Here is a 4279-nt window from a genome sequence, read left to right as displayed (position 1 = left end):
ACTCCTGCGGCCAAGATTAAGAACGGGCCCGCCCACCCCGCCACGCACCCAGCTATCCCAATCCGGAGTCCGGGGTGGGTGTGAGATAGAGGTTAGAAGGACAAACTCGAAGACAGAAAAGAGAGACTACAAGTCCCACTAAGAATCGCGTCGTCCTAATTATTATCGCGTGAACTGGACGCCTTGTTTCCTGCGTGCCGCAGGAAGTGACGTCACGGGCAGAGCCACTTCCAGAGCCCCTTTCTCGCGAGGCGGAAGAGCCCCGATCGCGGAGGAGCAAGGGGGCGCTAGGGAAGGGAACTGGGTTGTGACGGTCCGGCGAGAAAGAGCTGGGGTGCGGGGAAGTTGGGGAGCAAAGCCCGCTAGGTGTCCGAGTAGGGTAAGGCCGCACCGACCGGGTCCGTTAGAAAAGAAGGGAACCGAGGAGGAAGGCAGTTGTCGGGCGGATCCCCGGACGGAGGGCTAAGGTTGTGTGGAAGGCGCTGCTCCCGGGATGGCGACCGCAGATATTCCGGCCCCGGCCTCCAGTGGCCTCTCGCCCAAGGAAGAAGGGGAGCTAGAAGATGGGGAAATCAGCGACGACGATAACAACAGCCAGATACGGAGCCGGAGCAGCAGCAGCAGCAGTGGCGGCGGGCTGTTGCCGTATCCGCGGCGAAGGCCTCCTCACCCGGCCCGGGGCGGTGGATCTGGCGGAGGCGGTGGCTCCTCGTCGTCGTCGTCCTCTTCTCAGCAGCAGTTGAGGAATTTCTCACGCTCGCGGCACGCGTCGGAGCGGGGCCACCTCAGGGGACACAGCAGCTACCGACCCAAAGAGCCGTTCCGGTCTCACCCGCCCTCCGTACGGATGCCTTCGAGCTCACTGTCCGAAAGCAGCCCCCGGCCGTCCTTTTGGGAGCGGAGCCACATCGCCTTGGACCGTTTCCGCTTTCGAGGCAGGCCTTACCGGGGTGGAAGTCGCTGGAGTCGGGGGCGAGGAGGGGGTGAGCGAGGAGGCAAGCCGGGGGGCAGACCTCCTCTGGGAGGAGGAGTAGGATCCGGATTCAGCAGCAGTCAGAGCTGGCGAGAGCCCTCTCCACCTCGGAAGAGTTGTATCCTTAACGTGGCGGTCCGCCCTGGGTGTGTCACTTACTAAAGTTCGCTTTAGCGGCATTATTAGGTCTTTGAGATGAGTAACTTTTCTGAACCATCAGAACCGCTTATTTGTCACTGTGTCAGTATACTTAAACTAAGTTGTTCTTTGGTAGTCTCAATGTGTCACACTATACTGACCTGTTTCTTAAGGTTGCTTTATTGGGTATATGGCTTTTTAACATTAACGTATTATGGATTGGGGCCAAGTTCGTGAAATCAGATTTGGAATAGTACATCAGATTTGTAGTAGTACATCAGAAACCCAGGTTTCATTAGCATTCACTTTCGCTGGTATAAGAACTTTGTTTTTATATGAGGTTGACTTAGATTGTTAGAAGGAGAAAAAAGAGTCATAAACAATTTGGGGAATACTGTTGCTTATACAGTATTGAACTTTGACATTGAAAATTGTGAAGTTCCATTCTGCATAATGCTATAGTTCTTATTTGTGATTCTGCTTTTACCTTTCCTGATTTATTTTTACACATGCTGCCTTTTAAAGTGTGTGTGTGGGGGGGGAGGGGGAAGACCCGTATCTTTACCAAGTCTATTAATTTAGAGGTTTTGAATTCATACAACTTTCTGTAAAACTTTACCTCCTTCTCCATTTATGTTCAGTTTTTGGACATTTCGTAACTCAGTGCTGACAAATGTAAGTTAGAGAGAGAATGATAAACAGTATTTTAATTTTAATATATTGAAAGCCATGGGGTGTATGGGAGGGTGGAGATTATGGGGAGGTTGAAAAGGAAAATAGCAAAATACCTGATTTTTGTTCCCTCTAATTCCATTATCTGTAACATTCTTAGGTTTACTTAAGATTTATAGTGGGGAGGGCGCCTGGGTGGCTCAGTCGTTAAGCGTCTGCCTTCGGCTCAGGTCATGATCCCAGGGTCCTGGGATCGAGTCCCACATCGGGTTCCCTCGGCGGGAAGCCTGCTCTCCCTCTCCCACTCCCGCTGCTTGTGTTCCTGCTCTCGCTATCTCTCTGTCAAATAAATAAAATCTTTAAAAAAAAAAAAAAAAGATTTATAGTGGGGAATCAGTCATCTGAAGGTTTGCTAGTTTATGATGGGTTTGTAGACCTAGGTTTTATTTCATGATAACTGCATAAAAATCGTTTACTAATTACAATTATTACTGGTTGTAATTTTTATGGTATAATGATTTTTTAACCTATTATATATGAAACTTACATGAAATGACATTTGTTTGGAAGACACTCAACATTATTTTTATAGAATACTTAGGATCCACTGGTCTTTCCCAGATGTCCGAAAATAAAGGGGCAAGAAATGTTAAGTTTAGGTACAAAGTAGCAGCTTCTGGTGCTAGTGCCCTGAAAAAACTTATTTTTGCAACCAGAAGTTGGGTTAGGAGCACCTAGGATTGTTTCAAAGAAAATCATGTAGGGATTTAACTTTTAAAAAGACAGAGGATGTTCTTTCAAAAAAAAAAGAACTTCTGCTCAAGATATTTTTTTTAACGAAGGAATTGTTAGTTGTTGATTCTAAATCTAAAAAACAGGCTGCTTCAGCACATGTATGTTTTTTAAGAATATAAAAGAGGAAACTTAGAATTTGTGTTGGAGAGACATGTGTGAATAAATAGAGTTTAATGTAAAAAGTTCATACTGAGGTATGTAAAAAGTACTGTGGGAGCACAGAATTTTTTCATTTAATCTGTATTAGAGAAGGTGGTGATGAGGGGACTTGCCCAGCTCCTGCCTTTGCCTTCTTTCTGTCCATTCATTCAATACCAATTTGGCCTTTGCCATATATACCTTTATTAATTGTTAAGCTTATATATTTCTCTTAATAAACAGGCATATGATGTGAAGAAAGTACAGGAATATATCCAGTTTGATTTCCGTAGTAACTTAGCAGAAATGAGCTGTCTTGCTGTTTTTCTTTTTTTCACAGATGCTGCACTTAAGAAAAGGAGCTTGTTTTGATCCTCTCTGCTCATTGTTTTCCTCATGAAGTATCATTAATCCATCCTAGAGGTGGTATTCTTTTTAAGAATTTGTGAAGGAAAACATAGTTTTCAGCTACTCATATAATGTGAGCAAACAAAATTTGTAATACAAAATTTTATTAATTCAGATTTCTTAATACCAAGACTGTATTCAGGATTATTCACATCCACTGTGCACTAATAATAATGACATTTTTATTTTATAAATAATTACATTAAGAAAGAATAAGGGTTATGGGACACCTGGCTGGCTCAGTCAGTAGGGCATGTGACTCTTGATCTTGGGGTTGTGAGTTTGAGCCTCATGTTGGGGTAGAGTTTCCAAAAAAAAAAAGAAAGAAAGAATAAGGGATATAATGTGGCTCATTTTCATAATCTAGAAATTGAGTACAAGTGTTTTTTTTTTGACTTATTTTTCTGTAATGATTAAGGTATGCTAGGTGCACCTTTAAAGAAATAAAATGAACCAGATTCCAATGTGGCACATATTTTCATTCTCATTCATTTTAAATTTTTCTTAGTGATAGACACTTTGTCAGTCCCTCTTAGCGTATGTTTCCTTTGGTTGACTACTGTTTTAAACTTTCTAATCTGATGAGAGCTAACATAATTAGGCCAGTGTCTCTCATCAGTAGAAAGTCATTTCATTTTCACCTGCAGTTGAAACGCAGTTCTTTTTTTTAAACCAGATTTCAGTTAGGGATTGCATCTTAACTAGTTTAAAATTAAATCTTTCAAGTGTTGGTTTCATCCTAGTTGTCCTATATTAGACAGAAATAGATTTCATTTAGCCTTGACAGAGATTAGCTAATAGTTGTAACTCAATTGCTTTTCCTCATTTTTCTGTCTTTTTTCTTAGTGTATTGAATCTTTTCTCTCTACAGATCTTTCTAAGGTCTTCAGTTTTATTTATTTATTTTTAATCACTGTGGTTGTGCCTTTGGATGGCTCCATTGAAAAGTGAGGTGTAGGGCGCCTGGGTGGCTCAGTTGGTTAAGCGACTGCCTTCGGCTCAGGTCATGATCCCGGAGTCCCTGGATCGAGTCCCGCATCGGGCTCCCTGCTCGGCAGGGAGTCTGCTTCTCCCTCTGACCCTCCCCCCTCTCATGTGCTCTCTCTCTCATTCTCTCTCTCTCAAATAAATAAATAAAAAATCTTTAAAAAAAAA

The 4279-nt window shown here is 43.1% G+C and overlaps 1 pseudogene; it reads left to right on the top strand.

Moving 5' to 3' along the window:
- The first annotated feature begins 230 nt into the window (after positions 1-230).
- LOC145718791 (zinc finger C3H1 domain-containing protein pseudogene) lies at positions 231-4097 on the top strand (annotated as a pseudogene).
- The last annotated feature ends 182 nt before the right edge of the window (positions 4098-4279 follow it).

Source organism: Leptonychotes weddellii, unplaced genomic scaffold, assembly GCF_054177405.1.
Source record: "Leptonychotes weddellii isolate Sample4059 unplaced genomic scaffold, ASM5417740v2 HiC_scaffold_2210, whole genome shotgun sequence".
Classification (NCBI taxonomy): domain Eukaryota; kingdom Metazoa; phylum Chordata; class Mammalia; order Carnivora; family Phocidae; genus Leptonychotes; species Leptonychotes weddellii.
The sequence above is the reverse complement of the archived record's forward strand: the minus strand, read 5'-3'. Positions and strand labels throughout refer to the sequence as shown.